Source organism: Chelonoidis abingdonii, chromosome 6, assembly GCF_003597395.2.
Source record: "Chelonoidis abingdonii isolate Lonesome George chromosome 6, CheloAbing_2.0, whole genome shotgun sequence".
Taxonomy (NCBI): Eukaryota; Metazoa; Chordata; order Testudines; family Testudinidae; genus Chelonoidis; species Chelonoidis abingdonii.
Window position 1 is genome coordinate 111,743,259 of NC_133774.1, and position 27,258 is coordinate 111,770,516.

Consider the following 27,258-nt stretch of genomic DNA (forward strand, 5'->3'; position numbering starts at 1 on the left):
CTGAGGGAATACTACATAATAAAACTGAGGGATAAGAGGAAATGGAATAAAGAAACAAAATGGGAAAAGCCAGAAATAAGTAAGAAACATTTTTATTTCATTCCTATTCTGCAAGGCTAGCCTGGTTTCCCGTGTTGGTGCTTAAAGAGTACAGTTGCAGCTTTAAAAAGTCCTGTCAATATGACTGACCTCCGCTCTTGAAATAGCGAAGAAGGGTGAATACCAACATGGATTTGTTTTGTTTCTTTTTCCTAGGGTACAAACACACCTAAACCGAGTTGTCCTCACCATCAACCCTAGTTCTGAAATCTCACCTAATAACACATTCAATCTGTTCAAGTTGCAATACAAATACCAAATTAGTTGGGGAGGAAGGAGGGAATCTTGGCACTAGCAAGAAGGTTGCCTAACAACATAATTCTCCATAGCAATTATTGTATTACATACCTTATACGCTCCCTATTATTTCTCTGTTCTTAGATTATATTTGATTTTAATGACAGTGAGGTGCCTAATTACCTTTGACAATCTGGACTTTAGTTTATAAATTCACAGCACCATGCTTTACATAAAAATTTAGGCCAATCCCTAGCTGTATATTGGAGTAGATCTGTTGAACTTACTTATGATGTTTTTGGTGTTTGTTTCACTCTAACTGTAAGCTGAAATTAGGGTTTGGTGAAAACTGATTTTTCACATATGTGGAAAACATTTCCTTGCAAAATTCCAGCTAAGTTATTAGGAACTTGCTGCTATCTCTGAAAAATTCTCTTCCTGGTCTTTACAAAGCCCTCAGGGTTATGACAGAAATTTCCTGAACTGCATCAGCATTGAATGTGAGTGGGCGTTTTCTTGTTGTCTTTACAAAAAGGCATCTAAAATGCCCCAATACACTTTTTTGGCAAGATCCACAAAGTGAATTAGGTGCCTAACTGCCACTTCTGGTGCCTAAATCCAAAATGTAGATCCCCAAAACCCTCACTCAGCTGCTACTTTACCCTGTAGATGCCTAAGTTTCCACTGGTAAAAATCTGCCAGACAGAGGAAGGCATTAAACCTGTGTGAATGCTCTAACCACTAGGTTCAAGGTTGTGGGCAGGAGAGAAATTCCTCCTCCTTTTTTTTTTTTTTTGAGCAAGGGCTTAAGGACCTAACACCAGGAGAAAGTTCATGGCTATGAATCCCAAGCAGAGGGAAGGATCTCCATCTGGCCCAAACTTAGGTGTCTAGGTTCCTTCGAGGAGTGGACCTTAGGCCACATGCTTCACCTTGGTATTTCCTATTGTCTCTCTTACACAGTTCCCTGCTTTTCTTGCTGGTGGTGTTTGTGGATTCCATTCTTAGATGCCTAACTTTCCTTTTTCATTGTAAAGAAGTCTGGCTAATTTGAGGGTATCGATTCCACAAGGTGGAGGAGTGCCTAAAAGTTTGTTGCAATGCTAAGTCTAAATGACCTTTGTGGAGCTAAGCCCTTTATTTGACATCACTTTCACTTAGCTCAAGCTAGACCAAATGTGTGGACCACTAAAAAGAGGAAAGCATCATTTCTGGCACCTTGATTTTTTATCACTTGATGAAGTTGGCAGTCCAGATTTTCCTTTTGCTAACTGTTTTCTGTTGCTATACACTTCCTCTCTGTGTGATAGAGTTCTAAATATATATGTTTGCGCTCTGCTATCACGGACATCAAAGATATTGGGCAATCTAGCCACAACATTCAATTTCTCTTTATTCTTCCCATAGGTTTTGTGGGATGGATGAAAAATAAAAGCATGTAGGGTGATGCTTCATGTCTATTACAAATGGAGACCTCTAGATGCCATCATCTGGCATAGGATAGCAATATTTCTTGCCAGTATCTCAAGTGATTCACTGCTTAAATAATTAATTGCTTTATATATTTTTGTGTGCAGGATTAGAATATTTGCTTTAGCAAAGACATAATCATCCAATTCACAGTCTAGTAGATTAAAAAGCTGTACTATCTTGGTTTTTCTTTGCAAAAGTTGTATTGAAAACAGAACATTATGTGTAATTCTTGAATTAAGAGTAATTCACAGAGATCTATATTCTTGGAAAGTAGTAATGGAAAAGTCCTATATTATTTAATAGGGAATAAAATCAATAGGATACTAAAGAAATTTACTAGCATTCTTTAGAATAGAAACTACTCTAAAAACCATTTACTAGAGAATGATTGCCTTATAGTTTGTTGGGTTTTGTTTCTTTTGTTTTCTTTTCAATGATCCCATTGAGAGGGTTTAATTCTTTGTTAAATTTTATGCAGTGGTTCCAAAACACGTACAAAAAAACATCATTTTTTTTAATTCTATAAGACATTTCTATAAGTCCAAGAATGATAGATTTATCCAAAGAACAGATACTTAGAATCCAGCCATGGGAGACTAAGTTGCTCAAGGAATGTCACTAAAAATAGAAGAGAGAATCTGAATATGCTATAATAATAAAGAAAAAAGCAGAAGGTTAAAACAGAAATAGGCCTAAGGTGAATTCTAAACACTGAGGGAAGTGAGAGATGTCTGTAATACTTTATGAATATTATGTTCCATCTGCTTGTTTGATTGGTATGGTTGTTGGCTACATGATTAGTAAGAGTTAATTCAAGTAAAAGGTGGCCAGTAGGTAGGCAGGAAAGTAGGCAAAAAACTTCTGTTTTGTCACCCATTTACCCATATTTAAGACAATGCAGAGAATCAACTGATGTGAAGTCTATCCCTGACCTCACTAATGGGATGTTTAAACTGGGTTGACCAGGTTCAAGAGACGCAAGGAGGGAGACAAAGAACTCTGAAATGGCACAAATGGGGACCCTTCAAGAGTAGAGGCAGAGAGACACAGGGACTATGAGAATGCAGATTAAAGTTGGGGTGTCTGGACATGGTAGGCTAACCAAAGCCTTTGGGGGGGAAAAACAGCACATAGTTGTTTGTCACCTTAAATCCTTTTTTTTGTGATTTTTTTTTTTTTATTCCTTCTGTTGAGATTAAATAATACTTTGTTTTGGGTCACTGTATTTGCCTATTGGTCACAGATCCCAAAGGGAAGACTTGCAATTCTTTGAATCCAGTTGGGCAATCATGACGGCTACATTATCCTGTGTGGCAAAGATAGAGTCTGAGAGTGGAAGAATTGAGAGATTCTACCCCCAGACAGGTGAAGGTGAGAAACCTAACATTTGAATGTGTACTGCCAGTTGAACACTGACAAACACTATAGAACAAGGACTAAAATATTTCCTCTCTACCTCCCTCAAGAGATAGACAGGAAATAAGATTCTTTTAAAATTTGGGCAGTTTGAAAAAAAATATTGGAAGGGAGAACTTGGGTGTCTCTAGCTGGGGAACTGATCCTAGAACCCCAAAAAGCTAACCCAGATTGCTGTCAGATGCTGACTCTGTGACCTTTGTATACATGTTCAATGAAGACTATGTAGCTCCTATAGAAATCTCTTGGGGCCCTATTCTCCTGTTGTAGGGTACAGATAACTCCCACTAACATTGGATATTTAGATTGTTATACTCTGTTTATACAGCACCTAACACAATGGAGTATGGATCCTCATCAGGTCCTGTAGGCATTACTAAATGGGAATGTATACCCTACACTTGCAGAGAGTTAACTAGAGTCAGAGAACAATTAGGTGCACCAGGAAGGTGGAGCAGCCCAATTTAGGATTAGGCTTAGTCAAGAAGGACCTTGGTGGCTGAATTAAGGATTACTCCCAGCTGGGAGGAGGTATGTAATAATAAAAGAAGGACTTCAGGGTAGTAAAACAGAACTAAGAGGCTTAGGGGGGAAATAGGCTTTTGGAGTTTTTTCTGAGACAGGTGCTCTGGTAGAGGGCTAGGACTGGGAGTGAGTACTGTAGTGTCCAGCCCTTGTGTTAAAGCCTAACAGAGTGGTGGTTTGAGTTTCCAGAGAAAAGGGGCTGCTCACTCTACCTCCATAGGGAGGCAGACAAGGAGCCAGGCCTCCCAAAGGAAAGCCCTGAGAGGCGTTGCTCTTTCCCAGGAGCAGGAAGATCAAAGAACTTGCAGAAGAGTGAGTGTAGGAAGGGACTGGAGAAAAGGGTGTAGACACAGACTGACGTAGGCAGTGGTCCAGGTATGGAGTAAGATCTCTGAGGAAGCAGACTATAGGCTGCAAGTTCCCTGGAGTAGAACTCAGAGAAAGAGGGTTTCCTTGCTGGTCCCTGAGGACCAAGATGTGGAAACCACCTTCTTAGAAGGTTGTATGAGCACTACTGTGCCCAGAGTTGGACTGGAAACTTGCTGTACAGTTATTGGACTACAGTTTGGTGGTACTTTGTTACCTCAGAAGGGTGGAGAGTTGGAGGATGACTGTAAGTGACTTGGCTGTAGGACTGAGTCACAAAAAGATGCAGATTACGTCAGGTCTGGAGCAGTATTGGTAGGAGGCAGCAGAGGATCAGAACCTGGTGTGCCAGCTGTTGAATCACTCATCTATACTGTCATGAGTGTAGGGAGTAGGGTAGCCCTTGGGCAGAGGTATCTATGAGGGTAGCAGTTAATACTTCCTACCCTGAACCGAAGGAACCTTGACATGATCTTCGTTCAGTAGTTGTGCGAGATGCAATCAAAGTTCTTATTTTGTTTTTTAATAAAATTTAGCCTTTGTGCAATCTCTGGAGGTTGATAGAATATTTTTTGCTTTTATGTGACAAGTCTATATAGTCTCCTTCCATTTTGTTGAGATAGTATTTGCCAATTTAAGGACTAAATTGTGCCTTTAGGTACAGCAATGAGTAGATGAGACAGAAACTGCACCAACCTCTGCATAGTCCCAGGAGGCATTCCATGGCAGGCACCCCTCCAAACTGCAATGCTTCTCCTGCTATAGCAGCAGTGAATTATGATACTCTTTGTGCTGGTTTCTCTTCAAAATCCCACTAGATCTATCTGCATTTTTAGGCACCTAAATGTCTTTTAGAAATCTGGCCTTTGGACCATAAATGTAATATGACATTTAGTCATACCATTGTATAATCTTGAAAACTAAAAGTAATTGTATTCTCTTCTGTCCAGAATATATTTTTATTAAGACACTCTATTGAAACAATAAAACTCCCATGGGCCACCCTTTCTAAATCAGTAATATTTTGCAAACCATTGTTGCAAACCTTGTCCAATATGCCTATAACATTTCCATCCACACAAACTGCTTGTTGCAATACACAAGTGTTCACGCTATTGTTATGACTGCATTTGCTGTGGGTGGCTACATCTGAGTTGATAGCTTTGGGGAAATTGCCTACTGTTGCTCTAACAGTAGTGCAGCTCCACCAGTGTAAATTGGTCATTGGTATTATGACTATATTGTTTAATTCTCTTGTGACAGAACACTGAGGCCTGACAGGTGGGTCAGCACTCTGATCACTCTAGCATAGATTAGGTCCTTCCAGTGATGGCTGATTGAGCAATTAGCTAATCAGAAGGCAAGGCTGGAGACATACAGAGCTAATTAGCTAGCAGCTGGCTAACCTGGTAAAAACCAGGAAGGCAATGTTACAAAGGGGAGGACAGGTCTAGCTGAGCCCAAACTGGAAGAGCTCCCTTGATGGGTTCTGGCAAAGAGGGACAGAAAGATGTAGGAATGACAAATAGATATTGCACTGTACTGTTGGTGGTGGTGGAAGGCTTTAGCATAAAATACAGACTGAACACTAATAGTATGGGTAACGTGTCTGAGCAGTTTCTGGGGCATCAGAGAATGGGGACACAGCATTGCCCTGTCATACCATCTCACAGACTTTGGATAAAAGAATAAAACAAAGCTTTTACCACCACAGACACTCTTCACCTGTGCTACTGTGGCTGCACAGCTATTTATACTCACACTAGCACAATAAGAGCTTGCCCAGGTATGTGTGTACATTAGCAGGGGAATCTCACAGCTAGCTCGGAGTGTAGACATTGCCTCAGCATCCACAGGAGGTGAGAACATTCATAGAATGTCTCCCTTAGGCCTGCCGTTTTCATTTGCTGCCTATCCACAGCTTCCATTGAAGTCAGGCACTTAATCTCAGGGGAGAGGAGAGGTTCTTCATCTAGAATATTTTGTGCCTCAGTTCTAACCCCCTTTCCCCCGCTGCCTGTATAGCTGTCGTAAAAGCTTCCAGAGTGGTACTTCTTCCTCCTCGTTAGAGCTCTCACAACTGGTGTGAAATATTTGTAGTGAAAGGTGAACAGCTTTAACTTGCTCTTTTTTATAGTTATTAATTTTAAAAGGGGTCTGGTTTGCCAAATTCTCTGAATGTCTCACGGGAAAGGAAAAAAAAACCTCTTCTAACGGACGTGAGCCTATTTTTGAAGTGAAGATGAGCAAAAGATGGCTTCAAAACCTGGTGGTTAACATTCAAAATGACATTTAGAAAATAGGTATTTCACTGAATTTCATGTAAAAAGGAAACTTAAAGGTCCTGAATGAAATTATCCCAAAATGAAGCAGAAAACACTATTTTTAAATCCAAAATTTCTTGGGGAAATTTGAGGGAATGGATTCATTAGGCAACACATTAGGCCTGTTGTCTGTTTCCTTGTACTCTCTGTATATATCTATTGTTTCTTGTCTTATAATCTACTTTTTTATTTCATATTTATACAGCTTCTAAGCCCTATGGTAATTTTAATTCTGGTTATCAATCATAACTTTTAACTATACTTCCTGGAAGTCAGGAAAAAGGTGTTCCTAAATCTATCTCTAAAAAATCCAGGAAATCAACAGCAATTCACCATTCTAATCTTATTGGTGCTAGTCAAATAGTGCTGTTCTAGATATCAACATTAATAAATGAGGTTTTTTAAGTGTTTGACATGGGGTTCATATGAGAAAATGGTTAATGCTTGAATATTTTATGAGAACACCAAAAAATATGATAGACTAATGTACAAATAATCCTGGTTTGGTTTGATTTAAAAAAAAATGGGGCTATTGCTATTTACATGCAGGTGAGTAGACTGTGGGTGGAGCTTTGACTTTGCTTCCTGCTCTCTATGTTCTGACCAGCACAGTTCAACCAGTGCCATGGGGGCAGGGGGGGAGGAGAGGATGTAAGCTACACTAGGTAAAATGCTGGGGCAGTTTAATTCCACCTGGAGCAAGGGGAAATAAGGCTCCAGACTGTGACTCCAAGTAAGAGTGTGCTCCCTGGTCTCCTCCTGAGGCAACACAATTGCATGCTGTTCCTTACTCAGGGATTTTTTTTTAAAGCACTTAAATAATACAAATGAAATAGCCACTGTAAATGTGGTAGATTTTTATAAGAAATGCCAACATTATGTATGTAAATGCTTGAGGTCACTGTAGCCAAAGAAAACTGGCTCAAAAAATAAATATTGTACCCTCTAAAACTCACTGGTTGAGTGTATTAAATTAGGTCTGTAATACTTGCCTCCTACTTAAGGCTGTTGTGAGTTTTAACTCAGTAATGATCTTAAAGTACTCTCAACTCCACAGAGGAGCTGCTACAAGGCAAAGTATTGTAGTTACTGAAAATACTAATGGGTTTTATTTAAAAAAAATAATAAAGTTAACCTTCCACATGGATTGGTAAATGATCTCCCACTTCAAAACACTGCAATCATAAAATGGCTGATACCTTACTGAGCTTTACAGGGAAGCCAGGGAGCATAAGGCTGTAAGGAGACACCTCTCCCTGCTAGTAATCAGTGAATGAGAACATGCCAGCAGGAGTCGCATGGATTAGGTGCTTAAATAGTTTGTGGTGGGAATGGGTTGGCACTTGCCTTGCTCCACACAAAATGGCTGGAGAAGGGGGTGGTGATAGCCACCTTAACTTTTAGCCCACTGGGGTTAGAGCACTTACCTGTGATGTGGGAGACCTAAGTTCAATTCCCCACTTTCTGCCTGACGGACAGAAAGGGTGAGACCCCTGTTCAAATCCCCTCAGGAGAGTGCTCCAACCACTGAACTGTGGCATATTCTCTTGTGAGGAGGGAGGTTCTGTCACTCTGTCCTCTTAAAGCTGTTCTTCTGTGAATAAATAATGAAAGAGTGACTGGAGGATGGGGACTGGACCCTGGATCTCCTACCAACAGGCTACTAGAAGGAACTTTTGCCCTGACCACTTAGCTGCTGAGTGAGTCTAGGTACCTACAGGATTTTGGTGGGAGTTTTGTAGATTGCCATGGAGCCTAAAATCAGGATGTTGATACCTAAACCTGAGACTTAGGAGCTTAGTATCTTGGTTAGTTGGGGCCTATGTTTCCCCCAGCTGGCCTTAATGACTAACCTAGGTCAAAACAAAAGAATCAAGGAAAGAAGGAACCAAATATTGACAATGCTTATGGCATTGGAAATGCTACTTATTTGAATGCATGTAGTGGTGAAAGTTCTGAAAAAAGAACTTTCTTGTGCTGTAGTTTAAGAACAGTGCTATATTTTATCAGCATTTCTAAAGTGCCTATCACCATTGTAGCCAGGCACTGAGCATGGTTTAGAAGAAATATTGGGATCACTGTGACAAATATGGCAACTTCTGAAAATATCCTAGGCAACCTTATTGAATTAAATTTGTCAATACTTGGGAGGAGGGAAATGTAAATTTCTACCTCCAGACCCAAATTTTTAAAGTTATGCCTTGAGGAGAAACCACTGTCTGCTGACTACCTGTTCCCAGGCCCAAAAATATATATGAGAGTAACTTGCAGATTCATGGGGTGGTGGTTCTGAGAAAAAGATGTCATGAATTTGTAACCACAGGAAAAAATCCTGTGTGAGGTTTGAAGGACTATTCACTTGCAAGAACCCTTGTTGGGGTTAGAGTGATCTCTGGTAAGCTAATTAGCATTAGTGTAGGTTCTTTCATTGTTTCTGTCCAAGAGAGGTGATAGCTGGGGAACCAGAAACCTAAGCATGAGTGCCCTTTCTGGACCACAGAGGGTGAATACAGTTACAGTAGTCATGACTTGTGACACTTATCCTGATGGCATCCAGAAATGTTGGGATCTCTCATTATAAGACCATCAGTTCTCCATCCTGCCTTTTGGCTTGATCATTGGGCTTCTGCAATACCTTTTGAGAACACTGCCAGGTTCGATTCTGTTTGAGCATGCTATGGTGACAAGCTGAGATTAACAACATGATCTGAAGACAAGGTAGAAGTGATATGTTTCTTCCTGATTTCACTTGGCAGGGAGGCACAGAGCCTTTATTGAAATCATTCTTCCTTTATTTCCCTCCAACTTAGATCTCAGCTCTTTTATTCTAGGTGACTGTAATGGCTTGGTATGTCCTGGAAAAAGAGACAGTCCTTGAGATAGCACAGCTTTCTCTCATTAAAGACTTCATAAATTGGCACCAGAGCCTTGCGTTGAATCCAGTAGTGAATGGGAAGCCAATCCAGGTTATGGAGCACTAGCATAATATAGTCCTTGGTTCATTACATTAAAGAGATGGGCTGTTGAGTCATTCAGCAGTTGAGTTTTCTTTGTGAATTTCTTCTGTAGGCCCAGGGAGAGTGAATTACAATAGTCGAGTTTGGAGGGTATGAAGGCATTAGCTAGTGGGGCCAATTCATCATCCAAAAAAGAATAAAATATTTTAAAAAGTAGGCTAATATTGTAATAATGAAGCTTCATATTATTAATGGAGTTTTGATTTACTTTCCATTTAGCTTTCTTAGAAAAAACAATAATTTTCAGGTATCTTTGATATTTGGAAGCTGAACATACATTTCTTACCCATGTATTAGTGGAGAACATAAAAAAATGTATTTACTTGATAGGCTAGATAAGATAAATTTTAGAAATTAATTCACTCTGCCAACTGTATATTTTTATTAATAAATTTTAGCTGAGGTAACATTTCAAGAGTCTAAATTACTTTTGAAAATAGGACTTATGCTCCTATGTCTTTAAAACACTTCCAAAAATATTACCTCTCTGAAACTTTTACCCCAGTGCACAAGTAAAACATATGATGATTTGTATATTACCTCTATTTAGATCATTAATTCTTTATAAAATCAAGGGGGTAAATCAAATCAAAGTCGTATAACACTAGGAAAAATTATCTTTTGAAATGTAGGATGACCTTCAACTACTACTAATCTAGGGGGAGTTCAAGGCTAACTGTTCCTAAAATTCTAAATTGTTCTTCAAAAAAGTAAGGCACTCGGGAAATATAATCTGTATCAGTCACCATGACAAATGCCTTTATGTTGGAGATGGCTGCAAAGCACACTTTTAACTTATTGATAACACTGACACAGCAAAAATAAGATCACTTTCACGTGAAATAGCACCAGCAAATTTTACCTGTTCAAAATTACATAGAACATTGTTCAGAATTGAGGAGTACAGGAAAAAGGTTAATTTGAGAGCAGAATAAATGAGAAAATTTGAACAAAATCTAATCTCATGTTCTGAACTTGAATTAAAAAAAAATATTGTCTTCAACTTCTACTTCAAAAATAATTAAACAACTATTTCCATTAGTTCCTGAATACATTTTAATTTGTATATTAAAATGGTTAAAAGTTAAACTTTGATTCCTATAACTTGTCTTTGATTTCAGAAATGTTTTCTTTGAGGTCCTTCTTAGTGTACCATATCAATATGTATCTCTCTTTCTGCATAGAAATATGCTTTATTGCTATGTTATGGACATGAACAGTGAAATCAGGCAGAGAAACTACTCAGGGAAATGAAGGTACAGACAGACTGGGAGAAATGAAAAGGTGGTGATGATGATAAAAAAAGAGAATAATAAACTTAAAAAAAACATTTATATGCTGGTTTTAAAAATGAGTATTCTCTAAGATCAGCTTTGTAAGTTCTGTGGCAATTAATTAGAAATGTATCATACTATCAAATGACTTATGTGAATGTGAGTTTCTTTGACTTTATAGATAATACAGTCAGGTCTGAGTTTCTTTTAGAAACAATGACTTCCAGTTACCACAGTTTGATGCAACATGGCATGTGGTAGCTGGAAAGAGAACACATATCACCACAGCATGTCTGACGTTAGTTGCCTCTGGATTTGTGTAGATAAATACACACATCATTGCTAAAATTTAAGATCTTGTAGAGCTTATAATTGAAATGTACTAGTTGGAAGCAAATCCCTACCTGTGTGAAAATTGTATTTTTAAAAATAATGTGATTTATCCACTGTCAAGTAATATTCCTTAATTTGAAAATTAGAGTTCAAATATAAGGTACTCGCATGAAATCCTCTAAGCTTAATCTCCAGCTTAGATCTGATAGGCTGCCACCAGGTCAGGAATTATAGGGCCTGACCCCCCTTTCCTCTCTCTGGTGTCCCCAACCCTTCCTTGGTGGGACACCCAGATTCCAAATCCCTTGGATGCTAAAAGCAGGGGAGAAAACCCCTTCCCCCCTCCTTCCCAGGCTTGTCTCTTGGTCTAGCCTGCGAGTATCAAGAAACCGGTTTCTCTGCTTCCCAAGAGATAAGCGTTCTCTACCCTCAGGACAATTGAGATGCAAAATACCAACAGCTTGGCTTTGCCTTTCCCCGTGCCTGCCTTCCCGTGAGGGAGACAGGTACCTGATACAGAGGTTTCACTTTCTCTGCCTTACTAGAAAAAGAAACTTCCACAAGTTTTGAAAAAAAGAAAGCTTTATATAGAAAAAGAGACAATACAGACTAATAACTTGCATAAACATTTATACAGGCTCCTACTTAAGAAAATCTGAATACCCCAGTCTGATTTAAAAAATAGCCAATTTAAATAGACCAGCAATCACACACAGTAAGTACAAAGCAAAGCATATCATAGCCGATTTTACTTTGTTCCCAGTTTGTACTCACTGCCCCTTAGTAGAATGAGAAGAAGATTGGAATCAGCAAGATAGCTTGTCCCTCACAGCCGAGGAAACAACAAAGACCCAGCAATCCACATCTGTAAATACAACCCAAAGCTCCTCACAGCCGAATTGCTTTGGGTTCCTTTGTACTCACAGACTTTTGGTATAATATTGGAGATAAGAAGGAGTTAGGAGGAAACCTTGTTTACTCACAGCCAAGAAAACAAAAAAGACCCCGAGTATACAAATTCCCGCCCCTGACTTTAAACAATCCAGTTCTCTGATTGGTCCTCTGGTCAGGTGTTTGGTTACCCTTAACCCTTACCTTACCTATCTACTTATGACATCCACCTACAATCACTTTTTACCTCCGCACTACCCACCACCCCCACGCACATACATTTTTCAAAGTAAATCTCAGTGCTCCTGAGGGAAAGACTGAGAGCACTAGAATTGGGGACACGTGTAGTGCAGGTTCTTTCAGTTTTCAAGTTTTCTCACACAGTTCTGCAAATGCATTTCAATCTCAAATTGTGCTAACCCTGCTAGTCCAGGACTGTTCTCCTGTGGAACATTAATAACTGTGTCAGTATGACGTGTGGCTTTTATAATGCATTGTTCCAGGTTAACTTATAACACTAGTTAAACATGCATTTCAGCAATTGATTTGAAAAGTGCCTTTTATTATAGGCGGAAATATTTCCCTTGATATTTTAGCCATCATATGGCCTTTTTACAGATACAAAAGCACAGAATTTCATCTCTTTTAGATAAAAATAATCAGGTTTATCTTTGCAATCAAGTTACTGAGAATTTTCTTTACTTTGTTATAAACTTCACCTCTAGGCCCAGTATACCAAGGCTTAAATTAAAAGGGCAACTGCAAGAAATTCTTACTATTTGTTGTTGTTGTAATCCTGCTCTTCTCTCACTTCATTCCTCATTCTCAGTCACGTCTTTTGGTTTATCCTGTAAGGGCAACATTATTATGTATTTCCAGTACATTATTAACATTAGTTTTATACCTATAAAATCTTTTCTTAGATGTAAATTCTAAAAAAAAAAATTCGTTCTAAACTCCAGTTAGTTGACTTGTTAATGTAAACTCAGATCATCATCGTAGAGCAGCATTCCCCTTGAACATGCTAATGGCTGTTATCCCATAGCAGGGACACAGTTGTCTTTCATCTGTAGAATAATTCAGCCCTACTTCTTGCCAGTCTCCTAAGAAATAGGAGATTTTCCTATGCCTGTGATCACACTTTCCCTATCCATAGGCTTCCCTACTAGGACCAATTCCTTCCTTATACTATACCCTGTTATACCCTGTTTCCCTGACTCCACCTAGTAATTAGGAGACATGTCCATGGTCCTGAACCACAGGAGAGCAGGATCTTGAGCAGCTTGTGCCCCATGATGTGCTCAGCAGTACATCTGGCCTGGCCAAAATGCATCAGCAGGATGGCTCTACTGTCGAAGAAGTGGCTTGCTTTCTGTCATCACATTGTTCAAGAGGACACATCTGTTAGGACTTATTTAAGGAAAATTTGTCCTTATCGTTAATCTTCATCTGTCTAGCTAAATTCCTTAATTTAAAATTTATTCAATTCTCATCAAATGAAAAATAGGCAGAGACCCTGTCCAGGGGTTAAAAATCACACAGAAACCACTGGTAGCTGATGAGATCCCAAAAGACCTTTGTGGGGTAGAGTGTGGGCAGAAAATTGTTTAAATATGTTTGAAAGGAGAAGGGAAATGTACAATAATTTCTGATATAGTAAAATATTTGTATTGACATTCGATTGAATAATCTATTTTTATTTTTGCTGGATCCAGTTTAATAAATCAGTCTTTCTCTCTCTCTCATACACACATTAGTGACTATAAAGTGTAAAAGCTGTATATAAGGCAAAATATTTTATTATTTATTGCAGCATTTTTATTGTATAAATAATATACATAGCAATGATAATGTGACTTAAATCCTTGATTCAGAAAAGTACTTAAGGATGTGGTTACTTACCTGGAAGAGGGAATATCGCGAACACAGAAGTGGTTTTCCCAGGCTGAGGCTCATCCATTGTACCACAGGTATACCTTTAGCTTGCAATTTTCTGAAATGTGGGGGAAACCACTACATAAGTTGTGGTTGGGTCATGGGATTGCATTTCAGTGTCCCCTAGCTTTGTATGGAGAGAGAATGGGATACAGCACTGTACTTGGAGTCAGGCTTTGCCCAGGGCCTGCTGAGTGACCTTGAATAAGTCACGTCATAGCTCTGTGCCTCAGTTTACCTCTCTGTAAGATACCTCTCTGTAAAATGCTTTGAGGTCTACCGATGAAAAGAGCTATATAAGAACGAAATAAGATAACAGTAAAAGCTAAACATGTGCTTGAATACTTTGCTTATTTGTTAGAACTTCAGTATAGGGAAAGTGCTTTTGTAAATATAGAGCCAAATCAAACCAGCACACAGTTACATATCTGTTTAATATAACTCACTTGACTTCAGTGGGACTTTATAAACCTTAGTAATCCCATTGAAAGTTACTCAAATAATTTGCAAAATAAGCACATGTATAAATGTTTGTGCATGACTTTGAGCAGGATTTGGTAAGTATATTGGAAATGCTTTGTGATGCTAAAGTGGAAACCATTAAAAATGCCACCAACCTGGATCAATGGATGGGAAACTTGACTGCAGTGATTGGAACAGCCTCTGAAGAAAATGATGGGGAAATAAATGATGGGGATACATCAGAGAGGCCCCTCCTCTTGCAGAGGCTCTATTCACCCATTGGTAAGCAGAAGGAAGAAGGGAACTGATTGGCCCCACATTGTCCCTTTGCATTAATTTAAATCTTAGCTCAGGTACATGGGAGCTATTACCTTCACTGTTTTAGCAATCACCATCCCAACTCCATAACTCTAATATCAGATCTGAGGCGTCTGATATCTGATGCTGTGGGTCTGACCAAGTGCCTGTTTTAGGGAGCAAGAAGGATCCTTTTTCTTGTTGGGGCCAAACTGACAGAGGCCTATTTTTTCCCCATCTTCCTCACAGCATCTCAAAGGCACAATTAGGTTAGGTGGAGGTGGGACTGGGTAATTAGTGGTAGTACTTAGTAGGAATATTAGTTCATTGCAATTTGCAGACTGTTTCCAGTGCGGTTAAAAGGCAAAAAGGGGTACGTCCCAGAAGTAAAAAACCTGGGATTTTGCTGGTGGATCTTGTGCCTACGGGATGCCAGGAGACCTCTTGGCCTTCACAGGTGAAGCCTTTTGTGTCTTTTTTTCCTAATGGACAGGGGATTTGTGGACAGTGAGGGGAGTAACCACTACCTCTCAGTGTTTTTGCACTTAAAGTTCTGTAGGCTGTGCAATCAGGAGAGGAGTAGTATGGCCTGACCACATTTAAGCCATGGCCCTATACTAAATGAGTGTGGCTGATTTTTTTAGTGAGTGGCATTGTGAGCCAGCTCATGGGAAGTCTTTTCTTGTATAATGGAGCACAGGGGAGTCTGCCAAGAACTCAGTTCCTGTCATCATCAGCACATGCACTCTGTGGGTGAATGAAAGGGGAGACTCCCTTGCTGTGGGAGAACCAGGGTCCCTGTGGCAGGAGGTGGGGATGAATGTGGACGGGAACAAGGTCCCTGCTAGAGTGACGGGAGGAAAGGACTAGAATTTGCCCCCTTACCTCCCCAAGAAGTATCGAATTAATGCCACCGCTCTGTACCTCTCAAGGGTGTGCATGTGTGTGCGCGCACAAAAAAAGATACATAGAGTGAGCTGAATCATAGTCTAGGCTGAGAAAAGTCTATCCTGAGTTATGGGTGAGATACTGAGAGCCCTGTTAACCTCCCCTTATTCCCCCAGAACTACTGAAAATGTCTAATATGTGAAAGTATGGGTGTCAGGGTCCTTAGGTCCAGTTTAATAAAGTTGCAGTCTGCTGCTTAAAATCCATCCCTCTGTCTTCATTCACTAACTTCTCCTGATCAAGGCTGTATTGGCCAATCATTACCACAAAAGTAATGCAGCTAGCTATCTATGAGGGGAAAAAACTAGATTCATTTCAGAGTGTTGCAACTGTTGGCAAATATTGACCTTTTTAATGCTTACCAGTGAGTCCAGTTGAAAGAATCGTGCTTCATTAATTTGCAAAAAGGCTCGGCACAGAGGGGATCCATCTGCATCAGTCTGCAAATTCTGCTCTGTGAACAGTGTTGGCTGAATGAGCTACATCTACAGACGTATATTAGACAGGCAGTTCCCTTTCTTTACAAATTCCAGTGTGAAGTAGTTAAAACTAATGTGGGTAAAAGAAGATGTTTTGTGGTGAACACAAGTTTAGTTTAAAATATTGTGTGAGGGACTACATAAAGCTCGAGTGCTAGTGCTCTGACAACTTGATGCTGGCTATAAGCAATCTGAAGTATTGTAAATTGAAAACACATGTAAATCAAACAATTTTTATTTACTGTGATGAAACAAATATCTGAACGTATCAGTTCCTTCAGAAGAGATGCTGCTGGGATTTGGATCGGAAAATTGTTTTGAAGCCGGAACAGCAGTTTCTTCATCTTAATTATGTATAGATTTGCAAGTACCTAGAGCCAATTATTCTGATAGTGCTACTGCTATTAAGAATAGGGAATGGAGCTTGTGCTGCTGTGGTTGTCATTATTGGGCCCAGCTAGAATTAGAGACACTGCTTGATTATAGACCCTGTCATTGGCAGATAAAATAGGAACAAAACTCCTATCATAGCTGCTGAGAAAAATAAGCCAAGTGCTGCTATGGCAGGGCATGAAGAGATGCTACTGAAGCTAACTTTTTTCAGGAACATCTTGAGTAGAAGCCAGCTTCTATAGGAGGTAGGGGAATAGGAAAAAGTAAGTCTATAACAAATGAACAAGACAAAGCATAGATATCCCTTATTTCCAGAGGGAATATTACCCTGTTTGTGTAGGGGAGCTGTAGTTAAAAGTAGTAATATTCTAGAATAAGAGTTCATTCAACTGTGGAATCTTATGACTAAAATGTATTTCAAATAGCATAATAAATAATATGCAAAACACTAGCTACTTTAAAAATAATAAAAAAAAAAGCTCTTCTATAGGCTGTTTGAAAAACAGCAAAAGTTTTTCATAAAAAATAAATACACACATTGGAAGTATTAGTCCATAAGATAAATAAGATTTAATTGGCATCACAGAGACTTAGTGGGATAAGTCTCATGACTGGATTATTGGTATAGAGGGAAATAGCTTGCTCAGGAAGACAGGCAGAATATAAATGGAGGAGGTGTTGTGTTATACATCAAGAATATATAAACTTGTTTTGAGGTCCAGAAGGCAGTGAGAGGTTTGAGTGTCCCTGAGCAAAAATAAAAGGGGTAAAAAATAGGAATGATCTCATGAGAGGGGTCTATTATAGACCACCAAATCAGAAAGAGGAGGCAGATCAGATATTTCTAGAATAAATAACAGAAATATCCAAAACACAAGAACTTGTAGTAATACAGGACTTTTAACTACCCAGACATCTATTGGAAAAGTAATATGGCACAACACAAAATGTCCACATTTTTAAGAATTGGTTTAGGCAAACTCCTGTCAGGGATGGTCTAGGGTTACTTTCTCCTTCAGCAGCACAGAAGGTTGAATTTGATGTCTTCTCAAGGTCCCTTCCAGCACTTCATTTTTGGTTTATATGATTGGTCCTGCTCTGAGCAGGGGTTTGGACTAGATGACCTCCTGAGGTCCCTTCCAAACCTAATATTCTGTGATTCTATGATTTTAAAATATAATCTGCTGAAAATTCAAAAAAATTCACCAGGCTTAAATATTTACCTAAGTATTGTGAGTAATTTGTATTTTTGTCAATGAACTTTTTTTTGTTTTTGTATCTGCCCAGTCCTATGTAGGAGAAAAATTTAGAGGGGAACGGACCAGGGGTGCTGGAACAATTTTTATAGTGGGGTTGCTGAAAGCCATTGAATCAAACTGTAAACCTTGTATATAATGGAAACCACGTGGCAGCACCCCCGCACTCCTAGTTCCAGGACCTATGGAATAGACTGCCATTGAATGAATTTGGAGTTTTTACCTGTAATGCAGACTAGAGGGCACTAGTCACTATGTGCACTACTGTGAACTAATAGAATCTCCAAGCCAAACTCACCTAATATGTATGTCTAAATGTAGACTCCTATATACTTATTTAAGCACCTAATTAAGTAGCCTGATTTTGACTAAGGCCAGAAGAGACCATTATGAGCTTGTATCTAACCTCCTGCATAAAACACACGGTTAAATTTCACCCAGAAATCCCTGCATTATCCCCAATAACCTCCGGTTAAACTTGAACATATCTTTCAGAAAGACATCAAGTCCTGATTTCAAGAGTCAAAGTGCTAGAGAATTTACCACATCTCTTGATAAAATGCTTCAATAATTTATCTCACTGTAGTAATCTAGGGCTCAGAACTGGATTCATATAAAGCATGTCCAGGTCCCTTTGAAAACAAATGCTACAATTCCTTTGCCTTCGAGGATGTGTGTTTATATAGGTCTACCATAATTCTACCTGCAGCAATCCTGAAAGATTGAAATCTACCTCTAAACTTATATGATGAAAACAGTGATGACAGATCAAAATGTGGAGTTGTTATGGCAACTGGCATACAGAGGATAAGTGTATGGAACAAGAATTGCAAACAGCACCAAAGAAAAGTGCAGGAATCAATGGGATTACTAATTTAAGTGCTCAGTTGAACAATCCTGCACCTATATTCCTTGAGGGGTGCACCATACTTACCACTACAGGCCACCCAGCAGTGCTGCCCCATACATAAAGGTGGCTATCAGGGTCCTATTGGTGGCCCTTCCCTGTCCCCTAGGGGACAGAGAGAAAGCAGTATCTGTGCTTTAGGGAACACAGAGACTACAGTTGAGACTGTTGCTCAGTGGCACATGGGGCACTCCTTGCACCCTCACCCTACCTTCCTTGTGCAGCTGGGGATCAGCAGTGCACAGTATATCCCTTAGTGTCATCCATCCATATACATACTATTATCAAGTACTTAGAGAAGAGATATTATAACCTTCCAGTGCCATTAGTTAATCTCCCTCATGTTAATATGCCATGCCATGAAGTACTTTTCTTCTTCAAGCACTAGCTTCATGAATGCCCAGGCTTGTAAAGCATGTACATATTGAAGGTTTTGGTGTCCATTTGGGAAACACATATACCCTATCTGTGTCCATGCACCCACCAACCAATGATCTACTATACACACACACATTTCATTAAACATTATTAAAGTTGCAGAGCCAAGCATTCAGAAGTTAGGAAGTGCCAGAATTTGTAAGCTAGATTTGGCCCTCTTGTAAATATGCATTATGATACAGATTTTAATATGATCACATACTGTTTTTTCACAATATTCAGCCAGTAACCTTTGATGATCTTTTTACGTACTTTTTTGTGTGTAATTTTGTAGGGTTTTTAAAAAAGAAAATTAAAAAAAAAAAAGAGAAATTCTACACGTGTAGCATCATATTAAACCCACATGCATCAAGATCAGGGTTGGAACCTTTGGATCCACTGTACAGACTTCTATGACTTGAACTAATGGAGTAACCTAGAGTAATACTAAGTTGTCATCTGCTATGTGGACTAGTACTAGAGCGGGAAGGGACACCTTATCAATGGGTTTCGGGCTAGATCTAGCAGGGGGGTCCTTTACTCGCTCCGGGGTCCCTGGAGAACTCTCACGGGGCCCAGGCCCCTGGAGCTTCCTCTGCTCCGGGTCTTCAGCGGCAATTCGGTGCCGGGGGGGTCCTTCTACTCCAGGACCTGCTGCTGCGTTGTCCCGAAGACGCCGTAGCAGGGGTGGAGTGTTCTTTCGCCCTGGGACCCACCACCTAAGTGCTGGGTCTCCCCCGCCGCTGAAGACCCCAGGCCCCCTAAATCCTCTGGGAGGCCCTGGGCAGCCTTTATTTTATTTTATTTTGCCTCGGTTGCTGTGAGTGAGAGAGAGAAAGGGAGAGACATTTTCCACTGTAGGTGGCAAAACAGCTAAGGCCACTCCTGTTGAGTTTCTAAGATATTAGCTGACAGGAGGGGATTGGTGAGATTCAGGAATCTTGAGCTCCATTCCAGGCTCTGGTAGTGGGCATAGACTTTCCCCCAACTTGATCCTATCTGACGCTTTCCCTCTATTCTCCACCTGTCTCTTCTCTAACCCTGGCTCCTTGTCCCAGTCCCATTCATCTTATATAGCCAGTCCTAGTGTCCACATCTCAGGCATCTAATACTAGTCCCAAAGTCCTTGCCTAGACAGTCCCCCCAACACTCAGAATGCCAGTCTCCTTGCCCAGCCAATCTCAGTCCCCCTAAGCTCCTTAGCCAATCCCTGTCTCTCTCTGCCCCAAGCCCAGCCTCCAGTTACTCCCAAGCCCGCTTTCATCATCCCCACCAGCTTCCAGCCCCAGTCTTCCCACTGTGCTCCTTGTCTCAGTCCCTTTGCCCAGCGAGCTCCAGTTCTCCTCTTGCACCTTGCTTCTTGCTCGATCTATTTCCCTTTCTCCCTACAGATCCCAGACCCAGCTTCCTCCACCCCTTGCACCCAAACAACTCTTCCCATCTCCCAGCCTGGCCCTAGTCCTTTCTGCATTGGAGTTGGGCAGCTACCTCCTGCCAGGGACCAGCAGAGTGGACATTGAGAGCACAGGAGCAATGAACTTCTGCTCTCAATTCTGTTTTCTGGACCCAGATCCAACATGGCTTACAGCTAGGAACTGCAATTGCATGGAAAATCCTGCTAAGCCCCAGGCTGGATCATGTCTACTGCAGTTAGACTCTCTGGGGAATTTAGCTGCGAAGCTCTAGGAGGTCTCCAATCAGCATGTGTGAACTGCATTTTTTCAAAAGCTTATAACTTGGCCAAATTTGGGAGAAGTTTCGTGGGGATGTCATACAGCACATAGGTGACACAAAAGCCATTTGTCTATCAAATTTCAAGTCCCTGTGCTAAAGCAAGAGAACACTAGAGCTCCTCAAATAAGAGGTCACCAGTTAACGGGCTAAAACAATGTATTTTTCCCTAGACTCATTCTTGGAAATGGCTGAACCATTTTAGCTGAATTTTTCCAAAACTATTCATCCTGAGACAATCATCCAGCATAGAAAATTTCAGCCTAAATATTTAAAGTCTGTCAAAGTTATAAGCAGCTGAAAACAGGGTCTTATAATAGGAACTGTCAGGCAACTTTTTATAAGTGATTCTTCCATACCTGATTACAATAAAGAGACTTAGCGCAAAATGCTTCTCATTTCCTGTCAATAGCTAGTGGGAGTTCAGTAGTGTCCACTGTTGCCCCATCCCTCCTTTTTAGAAAAATCAATTATTTCTTCTTTTATTAACTTACATTTACCAAAATGTAGTTTATACAGTTTGCAAAGCTTGCCAAGTGTTTTGATCCCATTGGGCCTTTTCTTTCATTTAACTGAATTAAGCCTGCTTCATTTTAGATTTCCCTTTCCTCATTGAACTTTGTGAGAGTGCTGATAAAATCCACTGGCTTCAAGCCATGTCACTCCAGAAATGGCACTATGTGTTTGTGATTTGTAGCCTATACAAAGTCTGGCCAAAGAAATGTGCCTGGGAACAGTTTCTAAATGTGAGCAAGTTTGAGTGGGAGCAAATTGCAGAGAATCTGTTACTACGAATGCCCTGCCTCTGGCACCTATGACGTTCTTGGTGCAGTTAGTACAAGCCTTGTGGGTAGTCATATCCAGTGGTGTGGTAGGTCAGAGATGGAAAGGTATTATTAAGTAACTAAGGCATAGGGCCTTCAGAAAGCATCGAAATGATTTCTCTAGGTCAGATAAAGTCTTAATTACTATTATATAAGTGGACCCGGTCATCCAGTCAGAATGCGAGGAAGCAGTAACTTTACTTGGTGATGACACTTGTGAACTGTATGAAAGCTTCAGCTTGCCAAATATTCCATGTGGCCTTGCCTGCTCCAGACAAAGCATCTGGCTCCCTGAATCTGTCAGAAGATGCTGATTAAAGACAATAACAACTAACATACTAAAACTCAACTGTACATTAAGATAGCAATTATATAATTGGCCTTTACCTTTCTATGGCTATAATCTGAGTAAAAACCCATTGTTTTATCCACCTATGAATCAAATTATTACTTTTGTAGAAGAGTAACAATTATATCATTTCTAAGTTATTGTTAGTAAAATTTCTAAATTGATTTCTGAGTCACTTTCATTATCAGCAAAATGGCAGCTGGAGTTACCTAAATAAGTGCCTTGAAAAAAAATACTCTCTGATTCATTTTGCAGACAAGGAAAATCCCTTCTGAGTTAACATGTAGACCAATGATGCCTCATTCCATAATTTCTACAGCACTGTGAAAAAATTCATAGCTGGAGAAGACTTCTAGTACAATATCTCTTTTGGGATATTCTGTTCTACGACCAATATTTTATAACATTTCAAAATCATGCATGACCTCATGGGAGACAAAGTTCTTTATGTTCATATCACCTATTATTTGTGACCTTTTGTTCAATTGGTTGTATGCTTGTCACAGCATATTACGCAAATGTTCCTCTCTGCTATTTCCACTGTGATCGTATCAAAGCCATAGGATATCACAGGAACCATGTGACATTGTGTATTGATTGATAAGAAAAAGCCCACATCAATGTCAAAGCAATTCAGCAGTCACAGAAGCAGTTTGGTGATCAGCTTATCCTGGGAACACCTAATCCTGCAAAAACTAACTACTATGAATAGTGCTCACTGTTGTAACCAATCCAGTAGTGACTTTAATCAGGCACTTAGGACCAGGCAAGATCCTCAGTTGTGGCTGTAGAGCAGCTGAGGAGTGAGGATGCAAAGAAGCTTTTTGTACACCCTTGCTGTCCAGTATGACACAAGCTGCCAATGACCCTAAGGGCCTGTTCCAGCAGGTAGGGCCTGTCAGGGCATAAGACACCACATTCAACCCCACTTCTCTTTTTTGGTCATGCCCTCTGTTCCTGTGTCTAGGAGGAGGGTGGTATAGACACCACTATGATGGATTTATACTATGTAGAGATTTCCCTTTATGAAAGTGCTTAGAAGATGTCTGCATCTCTTTCCTCCATTCTATAGGGAGGATTTGTGTGCTTGTTTAAATGTGTTTTGGGGGGATGTTACTGAGGAAAGGCTAGGTCTACCATTCATTTGTGAATGTGCTGAGGTTCATGGCCATACCACTATCTTCTGGAAACAAGTTTCTTAGTCATGGGCCAGTGGCTGAGAAAGCTCTGACTGCCACATGTGTCAATTTCAGCTTTTGAGGTTGCCATTTTTAGAGGAACTAAGGCATAGATCCTCACAGGTATCTAGATGCCTGATTCCTATTAAAATTGATGGAAATTAGGTGCCAAAATATCTTTTGCAGATCTGGGCCTCAAGTGGTCCTGCAAGGTCATGATTTTGCACTGCTGAAATCTTGCAAGTAAGATTAATCAGTCTTTAATTAATTAAGGGCTTTGCATGAGAGATCATTTCTAAACTTGTACATTTTAAAAAAAAATTCTCAGCACTGTCAAAACTGGCGACCAAATAAATCACATTTTTGTCAGTTCCAATCAAAGCAAAATATTTTATAGTTTTGGCTAGCTAGAGATTGTGGTGCTTGATCCTTAAGGAGGCCATGTCCCTTTGGGATTTGCAATGATGATTTTATTGTGTTGCTTTCCAGAAAAAGGAAACTGTCATAAACAGATGGTTAAGAGTTAATGCCTCTTTTACATGTAAAGGGTTAAAAAGTTCACCTAGCCAAGCTAACACCTGACCAGAGGAACCAATGGGGGAACAAGATGTTTCAAAAGGAAGGAGGGAAGTTTTTTCTTTGCTGAGAGTTTGTTTCAGCTGGAGTGAAAAAGATCAAGGAACCAGCCTCTTATCAGAGTAGTAAGTTTTAGAAAGGAATAAATAGGTTTATGTTTATTTCTTTATAACCTGTCTTATGCAATTAGAGAGAGAATCAGATTGGGTATTTGGGTATCTTTTTGTGTAACTAAATTTGTGCCCAGGGGAACATCCCTGAGTTTTGAATCTGTTGTCTGTGAGAGTAGCTGGTATACTAATCTCTCCCAGAGAGTTTTCTTTTACCTTTCTTTTCTTTAATTAAAAGCCTTTTTCTTAATACCTGATTTTCTCCTTGTTTTTAGATTCAAGGGGATTGGATCTGGACTCACCAGGGATTGGTGGGGGAAAGGAGGCGGGATGGTTAATTTCTCCTTGTTTTAAGATCCAAGGGGCTTGGATCTGTGTTCACCAGGGAATTGGTGAAGTCCCTCAAAACTACCCAGGGAAGAAAGGTAGTGCTTGGGGGATGGTGGCAGAGATACCAGATCTAAGCTAGTAATTAAGCTTAGAAGTGTCCATGCAGGTCCCTACATCTGTACCCTATAGTTCAGAGTGGGGAAGGAACCTTGACAGAAACCTATGGTGATTATCATGGAAATCAAATTTTGATGTGATCCCAGGTGGAGTTTAATTATCTATGCAGAAAGCTATACTTCCTGGTTGAAATGGCCAGATATGTTTTGGTCTATTGTTAGGAGGACCTGAACCAAAGCCCACTGAAGTAACTAGAAATATCCCTATTGACTTCAGTGGATTCTGATTCAGCAACAGTCAAGCAGAGATGCACAGGAGTTTGTTTGCCTAAGAACTCCTAAATCTTAATCCTTCTACTGAAATTGACTTGCTGTGTGGCCTTGAGCAAATTGCTAAATCTCTGCTTCAGTTTCACCATTTGTAATATTGGAATAGTATTGTGGGGAAGATTTTCAAAGTCACAAAGGGGACTTAGGCACCAAGGTCCCATTGACTTTCAATAGGAGTTGAGCACACTTTGAAATTCTCTACCACAGGTCCCAGTCCTACATAGATTTACTTCCATGCTTAATCAGCAGTATCAGGGCTACTTAATGATCTAATAGATGCATTATTAACATTAATGAAAATTTGTACAATGCCTTGAAGATTACAAATATTAAGTATTGCTATTGTAAATATTACATAGATTAGACATTTTACCAGATTTTTTTAGGTGCATGAATAGATGGTTTTGCTTTAAATTGCAAACAAGAGTCAACATCTTAACATACAGAGTCATATGCTAATCAGGTGTGAATCAGGATAACATCATTGGCTTCAATCACAGGGAAGGTATTTACTTCAACAGAGCGGCTGAGGATCTGGTCCATAGTTCTTATGTGTAGAAAATATATAGAGTTCCACAAAACCTAATATTAATATACTTTAAAAAAAATAAAGCAGTTTTAGTTTAGAGTCAAACATTCTCATGCAATATTTGCAATCCAACTATCACAACATTGTGCATAGGAGGTGACTTTGAGAATACAATGCAAAACCTTTTATTTAGAAATGCATGGCATGTAGAAAAGTAACTTTTATGCATCACACAATGAATTGCATATGTCACATCATTAATACTGTCATCGATTGTATGACTTTTAGCCAAATCCCTTTGAGGATATTTTAGAGCAATGAGCTGAATATTCTAAGGAGGAATTTTCAAACTCACAAATGGGACTTAGGGACTCAACTCCCAGTGTCACCTTAACTGCCCTCTGTGCTGATGAGAATCTCCTCCCTTCCCTTGAGTACTTGCCTGATTTTTTTTTTTTAAATGGCAATTTCCCTTTAAAAAAATACAGAAAAACTCTTGCTTCTGGATTAGCCCAGTAAATTAAGCAGCAGCAATATGGTTGGCCAGTGTCCATGTGGAATCTGTTCCAGGAAGTATATTTGGCTGGGGAAAAGAGAGCGATGCTTTCTTTTTAACCTGTACCAGACTAGTGAAGAAAATGGTTCTTGGTCACTACATTATCCTCCTGGCAACTATTTGTTTTCTACTGTAATATAGTTTTCTTAAAGAAGAATGGGGTGAAGGGTTCTTCCTCCTAGTCCCAGCTGTGCAGTAATTTAGCAGATCTCTGCAACCTGAGCTTTTCCAAAGGGCTTTCTAAGTTCTTCACTATTCAGGCAGCTGGGAAAATCTGCCTGAGTAAAAGCTTTCCCTTAACGTAGAGGACATAAGTGGGTCTCAGCTAGAGAAACAACCACTGTTTTATTTGAGACTCAACAAGCCCCTCTTTAATGATGAAAAGGATGAGTTTTTCCTTGTTTTGGGGCTTTGTCTGAGGAACTGTTTTTGTACAAAAAGGACAAATAAAATGTTTGTCATGTGATGCTCTGTGCCAACCTGGTTATAAGAAAGGATCATTCTTTAAGAAGGGAAAAACTTAAATCCTGCCACAGCTTAGGGAGATAGAGCAGATGACCTCTTGAGGTCCTTTCTAGGGCTATATTTTGATGATTGCTTAGTTTCTCCCTCTTCTTCTTTACAGGCACATTACATTCCTGGTCACATTTGTGATGTGTTAAGTGGAGGGAATCTTGGGGAAATCCTCTCCAAAACTAAAAATGCTTTAACAAAGGGCTCTAACAAAAAAAAAAAAGCCCTATGAATCTGAGATTTAAACCCCCTTTACTTGAAGGAGGACAAGTGCCAGATGTGCTGGCAGAGGAGAAACTGCGCAATCATTTGTTTCCCCTTCTAAACAAAATCACAACCAAAGAGGAAGGCACCAACACTTGACAAGCAAACTGCTGAGGCCACAACCTGTGATTACTTATACTTAGCTTAAAGTCAGTGGAATGGCTTATATAAAGCATGCCTAGCTCTTTGTAGGATCGGGGCCTAGGCACCCATGCAGGATACATATGTTCATAGCTGAAATGCGTGATGTTTATATTGTGTAGTGTTACATTTATGTAATGTTGAGTTGGGGTGGTGGTGATCATCTAGGTGGGTATGGGTGTAGTCTCTCCCAGGAAATGCTTTCATAAAAATATGCATGCATGCTATGCAAATTAGTTTTTTTTCCAAAGGCCAAAACCCCCCACTTCAAGCCCTCATAGGCAGAAGTGTTTTTGAGCTTCAGGGATAGAAATAATCTTGGTAGAGATTATATATCAGTACCCATAGTGGGAAATGAATTTATCCAAAAGTGGGGGGATAATCAGGTTGCAGAACTTTAACAAGAGGGTCCCCAAACCCCTTCCAGTCCATGGCAAACAGAGTTGTGTTGCAATGATTAGGTTAAATATCATTTGCTGCAAGTTCAGATCACATGTGGTCTTCAGAAAAGGATTCCCAGTGTGAAAACAAAACAGGAATTTTGTAAAGGTCTCTAGAGTAAAGAAGTAAGGCTTTTGCCCTTCAATTTCACAACATTTCCTTAAATTATGACATAATAAAGCAACACCATCTGCCCCTCTTCCCCTGCTGTGCTTCCCTCA